This window comes from Macaca nemestrina, chromosome 7, assembly GCF_043159975.1.
Source record: "Macaca nemestrina isolate mMacNem1 chromosome 7, mMacNem.hap1, whole genome shotgun sequence".
Taxonomy (NCBI): Eukaryota; Metazoa; Chordata; class Mammalia; order Primates; family Cercopithecidae; genus Macaca; species Macaca nemestrina.
Genome location: NC_092131.1, coordinates 149,035,438 through 149,057,188, shown reverse-complemented (window position 1 = coordinate 149,057,188; position 21,751 = coordinate 149,035,438). Strand labels below are relative to the sequence as shown.

At 39.6% G+C, this 21,751-nt stretch overlaps 1 long non-coding RNA gene across 1 annotated transcript; it reads left to right on the top strand.

Annotated features, from left to right (window-relative positions):
* Window positions 1-3,945: 3,945 nt before the first annotated feature.
* Window positions 3,946-21,236, top strand: LOC105490068 (uncharacterized). Its single transcript, XR_011625425.1, has 3 exons — window positions 3,946-4,315; window positions 5,209-5,360; window positions 21,048-21,236. It is a non-coding gene; the product is annotated as an uncharacterized lncRNA (long non-coding RNA).
* The last annotated feature ends 515 nt before the right edge of the window (window positions 21,237-21,751 follow it).

The window sequence follows — 21,751 nt, the reverse complement described above, 5'->3', positions numbered from 1 at the left end:
ACAAAGTGGTCAAAGGGCCACAGTGAGGAACTCTGAACTAAAGACACAGTTAAGATCTTTGTAAGTTAGCCTGGGGCCTGATTTGTCTTACCCATCAATAATTCTTACCTGTACCATTGCTGTACTTTATTCTTCCCAGTTGTAAAGAAACCATGGATTTTAGCAATGAAATTTTATTGGGATGAATGACCAAATGTAGGGGGTTATAGAATCATCAAGCAGGAAAGAACCACAAGAGGTCAACACAGTTCACCTCCTTGCTTCTAGGATGGACTCCATCAAAAGCAAACAGACAAATTGGTGTCTGCTTCTATTCACAGAGGGCTCAAGAAAGTGATGCCACATCTACCTGGAGTTGTTGGTCATGTAAACTCTTCCTAAGCAGATAGGTCTGGGAATCACAGAGTCTGAAGAATCATATATTTCAATTTGATAATTTTCATATTAGCCTTGTATGGGTGTCTGATTATCAAATAATTGAGAAATAAAACACATTTGAAACTAATATTGTCCTGAGTGTAATTTAATCATTCGCGATTCAAAAGGGAATTCTTGACCTCATTAGGAATAATGTTTGAACTGGAAAAATAAGGAGGGCTGGTTAAATTGAAATTCACAATTGATAGAATGCTACCTAATGGAAGTTCTTCCTTATAGCCGGTTTAATGTCTTCCTGCTGCAATTTAAGCTGGTTTTCTCTTACTTTATCCTCTGCGGAGCAGGAATAAACTCTGATTACCATCCCCTACATAATAATCCTTTATTCTTTTTGAAGAGTTATTAACTTCCCCTTCAGACTTCTCTTTTTAAGCCTAAAAAATTTCACTTCTTGTAACCTTTCCTCATGTGTTTCATTTTTCAAACATTAATAATTTTCATTATGTATCCCTGGACTCGCTCCAAATTTTCCACATCTTTAAGCAGTGGTGTTGTAAATAGTACTAAAATAATAGCTCTGGTGGTTGCAGGGTGCAGTTTCCATGCACTTCTTTTGTATGGAGAAACAGCACAGTGTAGGGAATGGCACATAGACTCTGGCATCAGGCTGCCTGGGTTCAAATCCCAATTCTGCCACCTTTGCAGGTTATTTAATCCCTGGACTTCAGTCCCCTCATCTGTGAAATATGTATAATAATAGTACTTTATCTCCTAGAGCTTTTAAGAGGATTAAACAAGTCAAGTTGCGTAAATACCTCACAACAGTGCCTAGGACACAGCTATTATCATGGAGGGAAAGTCATGGAAAAAATGCAGAAAGAATATTAGCTTTCTAAAATTACTAGTTTTATCCATACGGAAGGCAAGTTATATATAAATGGTTTAAGGATCACCAGCTATGGAACAACAACTTTCATGTTTGGAGTGAAAACTTTAAATGTTGCCTATACTGATGGCTCTCAGGAACAGGGGCAGGATGCCTGGGTTCCAGGCTCTTCTCTGTTACTTGTTAGCTATGTGATTTAAGGAGGTTCCCTGAAATGTTTTGAGACTTAGTGAATGCATCCGTGAAATATGAATAACAACAATTCATCCACCTAAATTATATGAAGTTTTCAGTTTCTTTTGGACCTCTAATAGGTAGGTTTCTGGTACTAAGTTTTGGTTAATAGTTGGTGGGAGGTTTGGAGAATGAAGCCATAACTCATGACAAGTAACAATCTACTGAAAAAGAGAGGGGGAAAAGATGAAAAATAAATGAATCTCCTTTCTAAATATCAAAAGCCAATAGTAGGACTTGGATCCAGGTTGGTTTTAAAAGCGTGATTTCCCATCTTATTTGGAGATAATATGGTGCAGTGGTTTTAGAGTATAGGCATTGGCATTGAGTTAAATTTAGATTTTTGACTATGGAAAACTTATCTAAGTAAATCAGATTACTCATCTTCCTTGGGCCTCAACTGTCTTGTCTTTAAAGTGGAGATATTTATGCCTACTTTGCAGGGTTGGTTTAAGAATATAAACAAGATAATATGTGTGAAACACTCAGCAGAATGACGGCACATCTTAAATGCTGAACAAATGGTCCCTTATATGATACTTCTGTTTTTCTTTTTTTGGTGTGGGGGGCAGTACTAGAATTTAAAATAATTAACTCTTCTTGGTCTTTCTGAACACATGCCTGCCCAAATGTTATGTTTGGGGTACACCCATGAGTGCCTTGGGTTTGGGGCAGTGAAAGTTCAAGTTATTAGGTATGAGCAGGTTATGGGATGACAATGCCTCCTTTCCAAATTTGAGCACATTTGCTTAGATGAACTGCTGGCACGGGTTGGAGGAAGACCCGGAGGAGAACTGAGGATGGGGAGGCAAAACTTGAAGCCACATATGATAATGCAAACCACATTTCCTGGCTCCACCACTTAGTTCTTTCCCTTGGGAAATTTTTACTGGTATTTAGCCTTACTGTGAGTCTTTGCACTTCCTGTTATGAACTGGTTAAGAAGATAATTATAACGTGATTATGGGAAATGGTAATGAAATATACCTCACTATACAGCAAGAGAGATTAAGACCTCTGCCATTTGGGAGGACAGTAAAAGCAAGTTATTATTTTAAAATAACATTTATTACTTATTAAATTATAAAGTAATTCTGTCTTATTTTAGACATTTTTGGAAAACACAGAAACATAAGGACTATTAAAATGACAAATCTTCCTAACACTCAGTAATAATTACTATTCACATTTTGTCGTTTTTTCTTTTCTTAATCTCTTTCTGTGATTGCATATGTATTTATGCATATATTATTACAAACAATGTATAATGTTGAAATATTTTATATACTGTTAAAATCTGTATAATAGATACATGTATAAATGTAAAATATATATCCATACATAATTCTTCAGCCTGCTTTTAATAGCATTGTGTGGTAAACATTTCCTCATATAATTACATATTTTTAGGAAAGTACATATTTCATTTTATGGTTGTAATATGATTTATGTAGCTAGATTGATGTTTACATTATTTATAATATTTTGATGGTATAAATGAAGATGCAATAAACATTCTTTCACAAAAATTGCTATGAATATCTGTGGTTATTTATTTGGGATAAATTTCTCCTCAAATACATTGAAGTTCCCTACATGTGGCCAAGGTAACTTCCGGGAAGATGGTAGCATGTTACAGTTTGCCAGCAATGTACAAGAGTTCTTACTTTACTTCATTATCATCGGATTAACAATCATGTTTTTGAACCTTGGTTAGTTTGCTACATTAAAAAATAGTTTATCATTGTTTTTGGATGGTATATGTTTGTACCTGTGTCTTTTCTTGTTTTAGACAGGTGAATTTGAAAGGATTTTTGGTCTTTTGTATTTTTTAATTTGTTAATTGCTGTTATACCCTATGACCATAAATGAGATGTTTTTACTTATTTTCAAGTAAAAGTTTATATATCATGTACACTTGTATATGAGTGTTTGTGTGTATATGTCTGTTTAAGGTATATTGCCTGTCATACGTGTTACAAACGCTTCCCTGTAGTTTATTTGCATTTGCATCTTGTTGATATTATTTTGATTTTACTTTTTCAAATTTATTACTTTCAAATCATCAATACTTTTCTTGGTGTTTTTAATGCTTATAAATTCCTACGATCAATGTTTTACTTTATTTTATAAAAAAGATCAATTTTTATGGCTTATTTTTATTTGTAAAATAAAAACCTTTAACCATCTAGAATTTATTTGGGGGTAGTATATATAATATTGTGCCAATTAATCATCTTTTCTTTTTGCATAAGTCGAAAGATTTTCTTCTTCTTTTTGGTAAGAAACAAAGATTTCCCTAAGCCAAGCAAAGACTACAGAAGCAAATAAATTTGTCTCTCATTGACTGCAGGTCATCTGAGGTGGGACAGAAAGGGTAAGTGACTGGCCCCTGGCTCTGAGCGAGTTTTAAACCGTGGGCCAATGTTGCTACACAAGAGCTGGTCTGCTTCTGTATTAAGAGAAAGGAATTTAGACGCTTATGCTCTCAAGGTTCCTAGTAAAGTCATAGAGGCAACAATCTTCTGTTGATTGAATTTTAACTTAATTTAATTTAATTTCCTTGGCAATCACAGATGGTGTCATCCAGCAGCTAGAGGCTAAAAAGGGGCACTCTACAAACTGAATGAAAACATGTTGACTTATAATGAGAAGCACAAGCAAATGGAAGCAAAAGTGTGACTGTCAACAGTGAGTTGCAGTGTGGATTCTCAGGATAGCAAAGGCCTGGACTGCTCACCAAGTGCTTTGTGCAAGTTTGAACAGCAACAGCAATGTCATGTAAAACGACTGTTCTCAGGGTTAGAATCTACTAGGGTGGGTTCAAAAACATTAAACAAAACATGATGAAGGAAAAGTATTAGAGCGTTCTTAAATGAGTAGCATCAATGCGGTTAAAATTATGTTTGATTAGAAACAGACAAATATTTAGCTAAGAGTGGAATTTTATCTCATTCCAAAGCAAGCGGGGAGAAACATCTGGCTTTGTTGGTTATGCTTTGGTGTTATCATTTGAACATATTTATTACAAAATATTGCCATATTTGATGTTTGATAATTTATGTTGCCCCAAATTACGAGGTTGTCTCTTTCTAACGAAATGATAAGGGTGGGTGATTAGAGCCTCAAGTGGGGAGAAGGAGCTCATACCACTGAGAGAGTCTGAGGGGAGGGGTTCTGAATCATCTTAGGCCCTCTGTCTCCAGATATGTTGTGCATTCACCCATTTAACAGCCATTTCCTGTCATCAGTAAAAGCTCCTTGATGAAGATGGAACCAAGAGGTTTCTGCTTGTGTTGCTTCTAATCCACCCACACAACGGATGGGTCAGGAAAGAAGCTACGTTCCCCCGTGCTGGAGAACGACCCTGAGCTCTCACCCCGGCTGCGGTGGTCATCTTTATGGCAGGCCGTAGAAGCTCAGGCCTGGGCCATTTTCTGATGCCACTGATATGATGATACTTTCTTTCTATCAGTCTTTGCTGGAGATTTGGATGTTTCAAGCCATATTCAATGGGATATGAACTCACCATTGTTCATTTTTTTTTTCCAATTTTGGAGAATAAATGGTATGCTTTCACAAAAATTTGTTAAAACGCAACCCCGATAAGCAAGTGGATCTAAAGGTGGCTGTCAAATATCCCTTTTAAAAATAGAAAACCTGCACTTTGAAATGCTCAAATTGTACTATTTTCTATACCCTTGTAACAGGTCAGGTGCCACAGCTTGATGAACGAGATAGAATCGCACAATGGGATCAAAGGGACAGCCAGCCCAGTTTATTTCCAGAGGAAAAGCTTACCAGGACACAAAGGAGGAAAAAAAGACTCGGCTTGAAACCAATTCTTCCCTGAAGTACAAATGTAAGAGAAAAGACATGACCAGGAGCAGTTACATTTATGGCAATCGTAGCTCTGGAAGCCTGGCCTGCTCACGTGGAAGTAAATTATTTGATGAGCTGGGGAAATACAAGCAGTTTGTGTGGATTACAAGGAGATCCTCACCCAAACTATATCTTTAAAAATTATCTAGATAATTCAGGTGAAAGCAGGCTTTCTGCCTTGTGAATTATTTAAGTAATTGATTACATCCATCTGCTCCTTGCCAGAGAATTCAAGGGCCAAATGCTTTTTTGGCGTCTCCTTTTCTATCCTTCCCTTTCATGTGACTCACTCCTGTCTGAATCAGGAGTTTCTGTGAATAATAACTGGCCAGCTGTCACTGGTTCTCTTTTCACCTGTTCTCTTTGCAAATCTGAGCCATCCAGACCTGCGGGGGTAACATTCCCCAACTGGCTGAGAGAACATAAGTGGTTCTTCAGCTCTGAGATGATCCTGTCATTGGCCACTTTAAAATTTGTGATTAGTCTGCTTTTTGGGTACGTGAAATACAGTTGGTGGTGCAGATAAACTTTTATTCACCAGAGAGAGCTTATTACAGACCTGCTTGTCATATCACGTGGAAATTCAGGAAACTGTTGTGTGAGTCTGTGTGTGGCAATTCTGGCCAGAATGGTCATATATTTTCAAGATGCTAACTCTAGTTTCCCCAAAGCTGATTTTTGCCTGCTGGCTTTGGTCCTATTCCACGTGACTGTGGAGTGCCTCAAACTCAAGACAGCAAATGGGAAAGGAACAGGATGTGGCTCCTGGGAATGGCCTGCTACCTGACAAGGTGCCCTGATCAGCTGAGTGCTAAAAACCCAGTGCTGCCCTGTGAGCCCACAGGTCGGATTAATGATCTCCAGCTGGATACATAGGTGGATGCAGGGTTAAAATGGAAGTATTTGTTTCAATTTAATTAAACGTTGTAGCCAAAATTCTACATAAGCTGTGTTATATGTGACACCCAAACCTCTGGTTTCAGGTGCCTCCTCTGATAATTATGAGGTTCATAACCTCGGCCTTGGACAAATCATAGAAGTTCTTTGAGCCATAGGTTTTCCATCTGTGAAGTGGGGATAATGGTTCCTGCCAGGCCTCTCTGGGTTGTCATGAAATTTGAATGAGAACCTGAAAGCAATTAGTGAGCTCTAAGCAAGCTGTGTAACTATATGGCAAAGGGGTGCGTGGTTTAGAATAATAATGTGTATTGAGCACTTACTATGTGTGAGGCATTGGTCTACCTTACATGTAGTCACTCACTTAATTGTCATCACAGCCCTGTGAGATGGATACTATGATTGTTTGTTCCACCTTTCATAATGGAGAAACTAAGGCAGAGTGGTTAAGTAACTTGTCTTAGGTGGCCCAGCAGAGAAGCAGGCTGGCTCTGGAGTCTGAACTCTTAATTTGTATATACCTATAGCACCTTCTACATTAGCTTTCTAGGAGCAGTGTGTATTGGTAAGTGGATGCAGGTCCTTGAGAAGTGCCAGTCTAGTTCTTGTTTTGGTTAAATTAGCTAATTGCCTAATAACAGTAAAGGCCTTCTCCAGCATGGGATACCCAAAGTTTCAATCAGGTAGGACCACTGGGCCTGGTAGCTGCTGTCAGGATCAGTATAGCCACCTGAGTGCCTCCTCCACCTCCCTCCCAGCTTTTTCCCCACTCTTCTGGCTCTGCCAGGAAACTATGGCACAACACTGGCAGGCTGCGTGGGAGGAGGAGAGCACAGACTAGGAACCCCATGGGGTTGTCCTCGAATTAGTCCTTCTTCCTGATTTTCAGGACTCAGCCATGAATACTGCCCCATGAGGGAGCAGGAACCAGCACATTGTCCTGTACTCTGTGTGGGGTTCATACTCACTTCCTTTTGTCTTCAGGAATTCTATAGCGATTCTTCCCGATTAAATACATGCCGGTCAATTAGGAGCTTATCGGCTCAAATTCATGAGGTCCAATGATTGACTCTTCTTGGTCCATCTTTCTCAGCAGGAAGAGAAAAATCATCAGGAATTTGAACACGTGTCTCTTAAACCCACCTTCCTTTGCTGCTTGCTCTGCGTGATGAAATTTCACTTGAGAAATCATGAGATCCTGGCAGGATGCTCCTTGTTTGCCAGTGAATTTTGATTTGGTTTTAGTACAGTGGAAAGTGCAAGTAGAATTAGGCTTGAAAATTATTCAAGAATCATTTGCATGCTCCCCAGGAGACTGGTCTGCTAACTCACATGGATTTCTGCTCTCTGTCAGAATTTAGCTACTTCGAGGCAGCTTTTGTTTAGAAAGAGGTAAAATCTTTTAGAGAGAGACCACTTGTGAATTATTTGACAATTGCTCATATTTGCTTAATGTTCTAGAGAGACGTAACAGGGTATTTGAGATTTTACATTTTATATAATGTGACTTCTGAAAATGTATTTTGGTTTCCTTTTTGAAAGATTTTTGCCTTAAAAATGATAATGAATTATAATAGCTCTAATTATTAGCCACATTCTCTGTTAGACACTTTATACAATCTCTGTTATTCCTCCCAGCAATCTTTGCAATGTACAGATTATAATTTTATTTTATTTATGGTAAAACTTTATGTGTCCTCTCAGAGAGATTAAGTAACTTGCAGAGGATCATAGAGCTGGTTGTCAGTTAAGCTGGAAATCAAATCCTAGTTGTTGTAACTCCAACCCCACAGCATCTTAGACGTTTTGGCCCCTCAGAAGGAAGGGTGGGCCTAGAACTTCAGTGCTACCCCTTCTCTGACATCACTAGTTACTAACTCTGCAATCACAGCCTCAGCCTGTGCTTGGTCAACTGTAGCTAGGAACAGCCAGGAATCTTAAAGGGCCTCTAGAGAGAATTCCCAAATAAGTTCCTTTCCCGCTGAATTAGTAAATAAGCAGATCTTTGGCTCATTTGGAGGGTAGGTTAGCAGGGTGTAATGATTAAGTGCTCAGGTCCTGGAGTTACTCAGACTTGGTTCAACCCTCAGCTTTACCAATATGGGCAAGTTTCTTATTCTCTTACTATATAGTTTATGAGAGTTAGGCAGGGGATTGCAGGTAAATGTAGCTAATGCCTGGCACGTGGTGGGCTCAATCTTGTCATTTATTATTATTGTTCTATGTTGCTGTAGAGGGAGAAAAAGCTCAGATTGTAGGTTTATTCATATTGTTTCTCCTATGCACTAAAGCCCCTTAAATAGTTAACCATTGGAAACCTGTATTTTAGAAGAAGAACAAGAAGGTAGATTTTAGCTTAAAAGCATTCCTTTCAGACTATATTGCTAACTAATGGCAGAATCAAGAATGAAGACACAGGACTTCAGACTCCATTTCCAGGATTCTCTTTACCACACAAAGGCAGGAACCTTCTAGGTGTCTGGCCATACCACCAGTATGATAAGAAACATTTGTGCTGCACCTATGGCACTGAGCACCTTACACACCTGACCTGACTTAGTCCCCATCACAGCTTATGAAGTAGATAGCTCCATGCAGATGAGGAATCTGAGCCTTGGAGAAATTAAACAACCTCAGGTCCCAGGATACATGAATGTAATCCAAGATCCAAACTGTCTGTCTTTGATACTGAGACGTTACAGCGCAGTACCTGCTGGTGTAATTCCTTCTGGAATCAATAAGCCTATAGATCTGAGTAAGAAACCACCACTGACGTGATCATTGAGACCTCACTTAGAGTGAAGTCAGTCCCTTTCTCTCAAAGTGGAGCGCATGAAGCTCTGGAGGGGAATGGTGTGTGGGCTGGGGCTCAAGGAATTGCATGGAAATAGGGGGAAACATATGCTTTTTATATGAAAGCAAATATAATATTGTGGAATAAGATGCTAAATTTACATGAATATTAAATAATAAACCAGAGGCTTTGATTACATTTTGGGCTTTTAAATTTTGTTTCTGAACCTCCAGAGACTCCAGCTTACTGGCTATTGGTGTCAGGAACCAATAGCAGTTTTGGAAATCCTGACTCAGCCAGTCCACAAAGTTCACTTCTTGCTTTGGCAAATGAACATATATAAAAAAAAAATCACTGAGCTACGATTGCTTTTTGCAACTCGTTGCGGCGAGAAGCTGTTGGCCATTGATTAGCAATGGGCACATTTTTCACCAAAGGCTTTGCCCTCCCCTTGCTCCACTAATCCTGTTTGCAAGCATTTCCCCACAGAGATCGCTACTTCCTCATAATGAATAAGCTCGCACTTGTGAGTTCAAACTGGCAAATTGCCACCAGACATTTATTAGCTCTGGATTAATGGATCAAGACTCAAACTTTCTAGTTAAAAGAACAAGACAAGCCCTTAGGATTCGAGACTCTTTAAAAAAATCCTCATTCACTTGGCATTACCATTTCTTGCAGTCCTTCCTCTCCCTCGTAGAGTTCGATTTGTCAGTAAAGCAGCGGGAAGGACTTATTTTTCAGCCGTTTTGGATCAGGGAAAATTGTTGACCTTAGTTGTTCATGTTCTCCTGGGACTTTCGAATGGGACTGGTGTTCTGGCAGAAGTTACTGGAATATGCTAGGTGGAAGGAGACTAACATTGCCACGACATCGTGGGCTCAGAGGGGCAGGCGGAGGCAAGGTGGGGAGGGTGATCCTCTTGGAGAAGAAAAAGACTCAAGGGGTTGTGTGAATTGTCCAAAGACTGCTGGCAGGCTGACCTGGAGGAAGAAAGGTCACCCTTATTCTTACAGCTCCAGAGAGCTGTGCAGAGACTCCTGAGTGGGACCCTGGGAGACAGATTTTGGTTCAGAAGGAAAAAGGAGTTTCTAGAATAGTCCAAGAGGCTCAGAGTTAGAATGGCTACTTCAGGAGGCATTAGCTCTTCATTCTTAGAGGGAAGACGGTGGGCAGAGAGAGAGAGAGAAAGTGAGAGACTTGCTTTAGTGAGCACATACTGTCTGTGGAATCTTTCATAGGTTATTTTTATCTTCTCAACACCATTGTAAACTCCATACTATTGCTCTCATTGTACACAGAAGGGAAAGACTCTCTAAGAGCTGCAGTCGGGGATGGATGCTTAGTTCACCTGACTGATGCGAGATAAGCAGGTTCACTGGTAGAGAGGGAGACTGTGTAGCATTTCAGGTTTTCACAATGTACAGGTTAGTTACTAGGTCTAAGTGATGATATTTGGACTTGCCCATTGGCAGCTTAAGTGACACAGAATTGAAGATTGTTCAGTTTGGAGTGATCAAGTGGCTGTAATCCAGGTCATCTACCTGGATGCTGAAGCCATCAAGAAGGATGCATTGCATTCTGAGACCAGAGTTAGAATCATAAGGAAGAAGGTACAATCACCATGCTGAAGCTTGCAGGATAGGGAGAAGGCGATAGTGCTGGCTGTAGAAAAAATACTGTTGATATTTGGCAAAGAAACAATGATTTGGAAGCTCCATTAGGAGTTTAATAAAAAGCTATCTCCTGTCCATTAATATCCTAAACATTAATTGGCTGAGTGTGCAGAACTATAACGCTTACAGTCAATGGGGGATTAAAAGGGAGCAAAGAATATTGCTTCTATCTTCAGGGGTTCTGCCTTCTGATTTGGTAGACAAGACAGACATTCATGCAACAGAGGAAGGTCACAAGGGTCTTACGTTTAGAAGAGCCTTTTACACTTTTGAGCTTAGACTTTGACAGAGATTGACGAGGTTGAGGCAGATGGGCACTGAAGGGAAGGATCCTCAAGGATTCTATTCCAGGGAAATGGTTTGAGCAATACCACTGAGGGGACAATCAGCAAGATATGCTCAGGTGGTGGTTGGTGAGTTTCCCTGGAGTAGAAGGGACTGAGTTGGTGCATGATATAATATAAGGAGGGTTTTGAACTCTACTCAAATGAAGCTGAGCATCTTGAATCAAACCCCAATTCTGTGGCAATGGCCCAAATGAGGAAAAAAGATGGAAAGATCTTAGTCAACAGATGATTGTTCATCAGGGTACAATTTAAAGGAAAGGTCATTTTCTGTCTGTTTTGGCTACTACTTTGTAGTAGACAATTTTCAAATCTGTATCTTGGATGCCACATTTTCCTCCCAAACATCGCCAAATAGCTATTTCAATCATACCTACTGATATGGTTTGGCTTTGTGTCCCCACCCAAATCTCATCGTGAATTGCAATCCCAGGTGTTGAGGGAGAGACCTGGTGGGAAGTGATTGAATTATGGGGGCAGTTTCCCCCATGCTGTAGTGAGTAAATTCTCATGAGATCTGATGGTTTTATAAGTGGTAGTTTTTCCTGTGCTCACACACTCTCTCTCTCACACTTGCCTGCTGCCATGTAAGATGTGCCTGATTCCCCTTCCACCATGATTGTAAGTTTCCTGAGGTCTCCCCAGCCATGTGGAACTGTGAGTCAATTAAATCTCTTTTCTTGATAAATTACCCAGTCTTGGGTATTATCTTTATAAAAATGTGAGAATGGACTTACACACTTATTTTGTGAGTCAAATACCAACATGTTATTTTCCCCAATAATCACTCCTTCTATGACCCTGTTATCTTCAGTGGCATTTCTATGCTCAAATACTCTTTAAAAACAAATTTCTAAACTCCCCTTCTTCCTACTTTTGACATTTAATGGTCGATTGTTGTGCATCAAGCACTGCGTTGGGGAAACAAAGTCGAATAAATCTCGGTACTTTCCCTGGAGGAGCTCACAGAAGAGATGTAAACAATGTGGAATGTGCACATGGCTACTGTGATTGGAGGTGACAGGAGGCTGCTAGAGGGGCACTTGGAGCTTGGGGTGAGGGAGTCAAGAAAGGCAACCTAAAGATGCTACCTGGAGATGGTGGTGAACAGTTGAGTAGGAGGGTCATTTTAAAAAGAGGGAAGTGTACCTGTAAAGCATAGAGAAGAGAAAAGCAATTGTATTGCTGGAGTGGGAGGCAAGGCAGGGAGTGTTCAGAACTGAAACAGACCAGGTAACCCTCACCTAGTGATTCCTGGTTGGATAATATCTATGCATTTTCCCACATACTCTCTTGACAGAACTGGATACTGTTATCACTGAACCCTTGCAAAAATACACTCAACTGATTTCTATGCCTATTCTTGCAACATCAAATAATGTCACTGCAAAGAGCCCCAAATCTGTTTAGAATTACATATGCTTCCCATTATTATTTCAAGACCCTTTGTTGAAATTACCCCCGGTCCCTACTTTGCATTATCCAGCTGTTAGCATGATTCCAGCTTGGGGAGGACCTTGATGGGGCAGCCCTTGAGTACCCAAAGCCATGCGTTCAGCATCCACTGCCAGCTCTCACTCAGGATATTGATCGTCCTTCCTTTGTGGCATCCCTTTCTCTTCCATCCTTACAACCCCATGGGAGGCTCCCTTCTTACACTGCTTCTGCCCAGAATGGGCACTGCTCTTGGATTTCATTTTATTGAGAATTGATTTAAGATATCCAAAAGAAAAAACATTTCTTTGATTTCTTTACACTGCAAAAAAAGTAGCTGTATTATTTATTCAATGTTACTTATATAATTTACACAGAAAACTCCTTCAGGAAAAGCTTGTCTACAAAATGTTTGTCTGTCTTGATTAAGTTGTATACTTTCTTTTATCAGACCACGAGACTGTTTATCCTTTACCCTTTAGTTTCCTTCTGGAAGCTCAGGCCTAAATTTGATGTTTAATTTCAGTAACTATATTCCCCAAAGTCTTCGATGTAAATATTCCCTCCCTATCCCTATACAATGCATTAAAAAATTTAGTGTTCCAATTTTATACTTTTATAGTGAAGTGCCTCAGGTTGTTTCACTCATTAATTCATTCAACAAATGTTTATTATATCATCTCTATGTTCAGGTACTGTGGTAGATTTCAGGTGGGGCTCTCTACTTAATTTCTACACAACAGGAAAAAAGGTGCTAAAGGAATTGCAGTTTTGAACTGTGAATTTTAAATCATCATAACTAGGTTCAAACACATCTTTATTAATCAGAATAGGAACATTACAATCAACACATTTTTGCCAACAAGAAACAAGTTTGCTTATTTCTGCAGCATAAAAATTCATTCTTCAGGATTTGATGAACTCTTGGAAAGCATTTTCTGCAACCTGCTGGTTGTGGAAGCTTCCATATACTGCTGGTTGTGGAAGCACTTTCCTTGCAAAAAGTTGTTGATATGCATGAAGAAGTGGTAGTCGGTTGGCGGGAGGTCAGGTGAATACGATGGATGAAGCAAAACTTTGTAGCCCAATTAGTTCAACTTCTGAGGTGTTAGTTGTACAATCTGTGATCAGGCATTGTCCTGTAGAAGAATTGGGTCCTTTCTGTTGACCAATGCTGGCTACAGGTGTAGCAGTTTCAGGTGCATCTCATTGATTTGCTGAGCATACTTCTCAGATGTAATGGTTTTGCTGGGATTCAGAAAGCTGTCATGGATCAGACCATCAGCAGACCACCAAACAGTGACCATGACCTGTTTTTGGTCCAAATTTGGTTTTGGGAAGTGCTTTCAAGCTTCTTCTTGGTCCAGCCACTGAGCTGGTCATTGTTGATTGTTGTATAAAGTTCACTTTTCATTGCACATTACAATACAATCAAGAAATGGTTCATGGTTCTGTAGAATAAGAGAAGACAACACTTCACGATGATGATTTTTTCTTTTATTTTTGGTCAACTCATGAGGCACCCACTTATCCTGCTTTTTCACCTTTCCAATTTGCTTCAAATGCCTAACAACTGTAGAATGATTGACGTTGAGTTCTTTGGCAACTTTTTCTGTAGTTGTAAGAGGATCAGCTTCAATGACTGCTCTTAATTGGTTGTTGTCAACTTCCAATGGCCGGCCACTGCACTCCTCATCTTCAAGAATCTCATCTCCGGCCGGGCGTGGTGGCTCACGCCTGTAATCCCAGCACTTTGGGAGGCCGAGGTGGGCGGATCACAAGGTCAGGAGATCGAGACCATGGTGAAACCCCGTCTCTACTAAAAATAGAAAAAATTAGCGGTGCGCAGGGGCGGGCACCTGTAGTCCCAGCTACTCGGGAGGCTGAGGCAGGAGAATGGCGTGAACCCGGGAGGCGGAGCTTGCAGTGAGCCGAGATTGCGCCACTGCACTCCAGCCTGGGCGACAGAGCGAGACTCCGTCTCAAAAAAAAAAAAAAAAAAAAGAATCTCATCTCCTTTGCAAAACTTCTTGAACTGGCTGGGCACGGTGGCTCACACCTGTAATCCCAGCATTTGGGAGGCCAAGGCGCGCGGATCACTTGAGGTCAGGAACTTGAGACCAGCCTGGCCAATGTGGCAAAACCCTGTCTCTACTACAAATACAAAAATTAGCCAGGTGTGGTGGTGTGTGCCTGTAGTCCCAGCTACTTGGGAGGCTGATGCATGAGAATCACTTGAACCCCAGAGGTGGAGGTTGCAGTGAGTCGAGATTGTGCCACTGCACTCCAGCTCTGGCCAACAGAGTGAAATTCCACCTCAAAACAAACAAACAAACAAACAAACACTTCTTAAAGCACCACTGCATTATATATTCATTAGTAGTTCCTGGGCCAAATACATTGTTGATGTGAATTGTCTCCACTGCTTTATGACCCATTTTGAACCTGAATGAGAAAATTGCTTGAATTTGCTTTTTGTCTAGCATTATTTCCATAGTCTAAAATAAACACAACATAAACAGTAAGTAATAAGTCATTAGCAGAAAAAGCAAGAAATGCTCATTAAAATGATGTATGACATAACCACATTTATTTAAGAATGTATTCCAATATCAAATGGCAAATTCCAACAATGCAAAAACCTCAACTACTTTTTCATTCACCTATTATAATCATAAATGTTAACTTTTATGTTGCATCTACTTTGTGATAAACCTAAAACAAGTAGGAAACTACCAACATTTCATTAATTATGTAAACAAGTGAGACCAAAGCATGGTGAGAAGATAGGGAGAATGGCTGGAAAAGCCTTCATTGCAAAGAAGTTATTTGGATGGAGTCCTACAGGATGAGTAGGTATTTGTCATATATGGAAACAGGGAGGCCATGAACAAAGGCATGGAATCACTCCAAGGTCTGGTCTGCTAAGGGAACGGGGGGAGGTTTAGTGTAGTTGTGCATGGTTTGCATAAGGTGACTGGCAAGAGATGACACGGAAGCAAAAGTTTGGAGTCAGAGAGTACAGTAACTGATAAGCCAGGCTAACAAATATTTCTGTTAGAAGTCATTAGAAGTTCTTAAAATGTAGATTAATTTTGGAGGGAAGTATTCAGACAGCAATGAATAGCAGAGGTTGGAGCAGGGAGAGGATAGTGGCAGGCAGTAGATGGGACAGGTCTGGTAAGAAATTATGCTATGGCAATGGGGATGGAAAGAAGGGGAGGGATTCAAATCAATGGTTAGGATAAGAATGATGTATAGAAGATGAGGAGAATATTGAAGATAACTTTGAGTTTCTCATATACCTTGAAGGTGGTTGGCCCATAATAAGCAGTCAATAAATGCTTGTTGAATAAATACATGAGATTGACATCATTCACGAGGAAGAGACAGTTTAAGACCGGCCAAGTTTATGGTGTCTTCTAGGTGCCTAGTATAGATATTTAGAAGACAAGCTATAAATGAAAATGATTCCAAAAGTAGTTTGCTCTTATGGACATATCCCTTGTACATAATTTGCATTTTTCTTTTTTTCTTTCCCTCAGTAGTAGTCACACTTCATGTGGATGAAGATCAGGTCTTAAATTTCTGTTCCCTCTCCCCGAAACAGGCAGGTCAGTGGCTGCTATATAATGTTAGCTAACAATTATTGAGCCCGTAGTAACTGCCCAGCACTGTTCTAAGTGTTATATATGTAATAATTCATTTAGTGTTTCCAATAGATCTTTGAGGTAGGTGCTATTGTTACCCCCATTTTAACTGAAGAAATTGAAGTCAGAGAAGTTAAATAGTTTGCCTGAGGTCTTTTTACATGCTGAAGCTGAGATTTGAATCCAGGCAGTCTTCCGATTTTCCTTGCAATTTTCCCACTAAGTAACTGAACTACCTCTGGCACCCAGAACCAGTGAATTAACTGGTTGTGAAGTCTGTTGGGGGCCTCCCTGGAATTCTGTTGATTGTACCTCAATGACAAATTTTTGTGAATGCTGCCAAAGACATTTTTGCAGTAAATCAGATGTGAAGGATAAAAGAGCAAAAGCCTCAGAAGTGGGGAAATATATAATTTATTTTGAAAGTTTATATGGAGACATAAAAAGTAATTTCTGAATGAGTAGTTATGCAGGCCTAGGATAAAGTTTGTGCATTTATTAGAATAATGAGATTTTAAGATTGGAAAAGCCCTAATTATTACAGGCAACGTTACCATGTGATTAAATAAGACACGACATGGAAAGGGAGTATGTGAAGGAAAGATGAGCTGGCTGTCTAAATAGTTGACTTGTAAGCAGAGAGTGAAGGTGAATAGAGAATGTACTGATGGCTTACTAAGTAAGAGCACTGAATTGGTTTGTGCTTCAGTGCATACAATGAGGGGCACAGGTGAGGTTGGAAAGGACCCACATTGAGCAACATTAGTACAATATCTGGGACACACTAATATACAATATACTTCCTCTGAATTCCATGGCATTTGTGAGGCAAGGAAGGCATAACAATTATTTTGCTCAAAATCAGCAGTCAAAAATAGAAATTTAAAAAATTTTCGAATTTTTGTTTAGGAGATTATGTAGATGGTGTTTATATTCTCCAATGCTGAAAGGACCAGTTTTAGAATCACTGCTTGAAAGTGATAGGAAGCTAGATTTTTAGCTTATTACTGTATACAGAACTTTCTAATACATGGTGCTGTTTAGCAAAGAAGCAGACTATTCCAAGTAATGAGCAAACTGGGTTGGAGGACCACTATCAAAAGTTTTTTGTAACAGACTTTATACTTGAATGTCATCAACAAAAGGTTCAGAGAGGTTTGCAGAGATTCAAATGCAGACCGGTGGCTCCATTGTTATTTTTCTTAACTACTATGCTGTGCTGCTTTTCCAGGTAATTAAACCGAAAGATCCAAAGTACTAATGAGATGGAATAAAAACCACAGAAAGCAATTTTGTATGTGAACGTGAACTTGAGCAAAAGTTTTTAAAAAAACGCTATGATTTCCACCCCTTATTCTGTGTACCTGAAGTTGTTAATCACGTACCAATCTTGTAAAATGTTCCCTAGGGACATATTTAGGGTATCTATATCATAAGCGAAATGCTTGCTTTTGCAGAAAAATGAGCAAATTGGCTACCTACTGCCTACAATAGTTATGGGCTACATTCTAAAATCTGTTCATAAGTCAAAGCATGAGAATGCATTTCCCACATTAATTTAATTTGCTCAGCAAATATGGAGAACTTTCTACATGCCAAGCAATGTTCTGAGAATCAAGGACACAACAGGGCACAAGACCAACAAATAACTCTGCTTGCATGGAGCTTAGATTGCAAAGATACAAGCAATAAATATTAAACATAACAAATAAAATATTATAGAGTACAATAGAAGATGGTGGATGACAGCAATGCTGAGGTGGTCAGTGTGGGCTTTATTGAGAACGTGACAGTTGAGTTGAGGGAAGAGAAAGAGTAAGGAGCATGCCAGGCAGAGGGAATAGCCAGTGCAGAGGCCCTGAGCTGGAAGCATGCTTGGTGTGTTTGAGAAACACTAAGGAACACAGGGTGGTTGTAGCAGAGTGAATGAAAGGGGAAGTGGTGGGAGATGAGGTCAGAGAGAATTGGGCCCAGATCATTCAGCGTCTTGTGTGCCATTTTATGGACAATTTTTATTCTGAGTGAAATGAGGATCCCTTAAAGGATTTTGAACAGATAAGTGATATAATCTCTTTCTGGCTGCTATGTTGGGAAGAGACCGTTGGGGACAAGGATAGAAGCAGTTAGGAAGTTGTTACAGTAATTCAGGAGAGATCATGGTGGCCCCAGCATGAGATGCTAGAAGCAGCCAGATGCTGGATGGAGCCAACAGAATTTCCCAACCAACTGGACCTGGGTGTGAGAGAAAAAAAAGTCAGGGATGATGCTTAGGAGAGACTTTCAGGAGTGTATCTTAAGACATTTTAATTTAAAAATATCTGTTAGGTCGAGTAAGCAGTTGATCATTAAGTCAGAAATTCAGAGGAAGCCTAGAAGTTGTTGGCAATAGAGAGCATCAAAATATATGGAATTTAATGTTATCCTCAAGGAAGTAACGGCAGATAGAGAATAGAAAAAACCAAGGTCACTTCAATGTTGAAAATTGGGGGAGAAGTGAGAAGGAGCCACTGGTGTGCCAAAGGAAAACCAAGAACATAGTATTCTGGAAATCAAGAAGAGGGTAATCAACTGTGTTAAATACCAGTGATAGGTTGAATGGTAATTGGATTAGTCAACATGGAAGTCATTGGTGACTTCAACAGAATTATAGGGAGAAAATAGTGCATAATGGTAACAGGGCCAGGCAAGGCTATTTAAGCCTTAATGCATATGCACCACAACACTGAATTGCTATATTTCTTATGGAAAATATGCTTAGCAATACAATGAACAAGTATTTATTGACCATCTACTGTGTGTTTAACATTCTGAGAAGGACTACTGAGGGGGTTCACAAGTTGTGTCTCGTAACAGGCATGCAATGGAAACTAGGTGGGGAGGCATGACTTAACTGAAAATAGAAAAGCTACAAGAATCTTACCAGTCTGAAGAAGCAAAGAACCCAGCTGTGGCTCTCCCAGGTGTGCAGAGCAATGCACTTAGGAAGATGAGGAAGTCTGAAGATATGTTTTCCCATGTTTTTGTTATGCACTTTTTACGCCAGGGAAATATATTTGAGTAGTGAATGAACAAACTTAATAAAAGATTTGGCCTCATGGAGATCTTGGTTGTGTTAGTCACAACCAGTCTGATTCTGTTTTCTTGATGTGGTGAAGATCATGTGTTATGCTTAGGGGTAGGGCAGTGATTGGGAAGACTGGAAACAGAAAAACTAGGACAGACAAGGGCCTACTCACAATGGAGGGCAGGTAACCCATGTAGTTTCCCAAGAGGAGAGCTTCTTAAGAGGAAGTTCAGGGGCATTTGAGGCCATGTCGGGAAGCTCTGGTATTAGGCAAAATCAAATATTTCTGAAAGTTGAAGTGATTATAGTAGCACATGGAGCACTTACTATGTAGCAGGCACTGTACTATTTTATTCTTTTAATGCATTTAATATTTATGACGTTAATCCTATGAAGTAAGTATCATACATATCCCAATTTTCAGATGGAGAAACTAGGAGATCAAATGACTTGTCCAATCTCATGGAACTATTAAGTAGTAGGGTCAAAACTGAAACTCAGATGATATGTTTTTATATCATCTGTAGTGTTACCACCATACCATACTTTCTCCCAAGAAGCTGATTGTGTTTAGAGCCCAACCAACAAAACATTATCACAACATTATTTAAATATTCTAACATATATTTTTAATGCAGGCACATCTCGTTTTATTGTGTTTTCCTTTTTGCACTTTGCAGATATTGCATTTTTTACATTCTGAAGGTTTGTGGCAACCCTATGTCAAGAAAACCTATTGACACAATTTTCACAACAGCATGTACTCACTTCATATCTCTATGTCACATTTTGGTAATTTTTGCAATATTTCAGACTTTTTCATCATCATTATTTTCTGTTACGGTGATCCGTGATCAGCGATCTTTGATATTACTATTGCAATTGTTTTGCAGCATCACAAATCATGTTCATGTGAGATGATGAGTGAGCTTAACCAATAAATATTGTGAGTGTTATGATTTCACCAACTGGCTGTTCCCCTATCTTTCTCCCTATCCCCAGGCTTCTCTATTCCCTGAGACACAAGAATGACAGAGGAGTTGAAAGGAATTATTTAGGCAGATAGTGAGGGTAAGGAAGTCCTCAGTAAAGTTTTCTCTTTAATGAAAAGCAGTCCCCAAATCATTTCTTTTCTAAAAAAAAAAGAGCAGCCTGTAAAATAAAGCTACAGACATAGATAAGCAAGCTGGAAGCTGGCATGGGTGAATGCCAGCAGCTGTGCCAATAGGATAAGGGTACTTGGAGGCCAAGCATGTTCAACATGGCGGCTCCATCTTCCCTTTTCTTTGTCAACCACATGTACAGTAAGGAATAGACAACATGGCGCTGGCCAAGTAGAAAACCCAAGGGCATAACAAAAGATTAGAGTGGGATGGCCCCTCTAATGACGTCGTACCTTGTCCAACCAATCTCTCTGCCCTATGTAAATCAGACACTACCTCCTTAAGCTCCTCTGTAAAACCCCAGGCATTTCACCATGAAACCAGAAAATTCACTTGTGTGCCCCTCTCTCTCTGCATGAGAGAGATGTTCTCTTTTCTTAAACCTCCGCTCTTAAACTCACTTCTTGTGTGTCTGTGTCCTCGATTTCCCTGGCATGAGACAACGAACCTTGGGTATTTACCCCACACAATGATGCCACTTCAACAATATTGAAATTTGGCCAATTCCAGATGTATTTTGTCATATGAATATTTCGTATTTACTTGTCCCCTGTTTTTGAACATTTATGTATTATTGAACATTTATGTTATTTCCATTCTTTCAATATTGTAAACACGTTTTTTTATATCTCTCTTATTCTTCAGGAAAAATTCCTAGATGTTGACTTATTGAGTTGGAGCATGAACATTTTAAAGACTTTCAATGTGTTCAGCCAGACTGCTCTTCAGAAAAATTACGCCCATTTGTTCCCACCAGCAGTCATGAGAGCATGTGCTTCCCTGAGCCCTTGCTAACATTTGATATAAAATTGTTATGTCATTCAAATCTGTTAATCATTTTTTAAACTTTTTGCTTGTAAAGATCTTCCCTAGCCCAACATCAAATGAATAATAACTTTTTTCATAATAAAAGAAATTAGGCCAATTAATAACCCTACAGTGGCCTCTAAGTGTTTGTCTTTTAAGCTTAGTGAGCAAGATATGTCAAAGCAGAGATAGGCCAGAAGCTAGACCTCTTGTGTTAAACAGTTAGCCAAGTTGTGAATGCAAAGGAAGAGTTCTTGAAGGAATGAAAAGTGCTACTCCAGTGAGTACATGAATGATAGGAAAGCAAAACAGCCTTATTGCCGATATGGGGAAAGTTTTAGTGATCTGGATAAAGATCAAACCAGCTCCAACACTCCCTAAAGTCAAAGCCTAATCCAGAGCAAGTGGTTAACTCTCTTCAGTTCTATGAAGGCTGAGAGAGATGAAAAAGTTGTAGATGAAAAGTTTGAAGCTAGCAGAGGTTGGTTCATGAAGTTTAAGGAAATAAGTCATTTCCATAACAAACAAGTACAAAGTGAAGC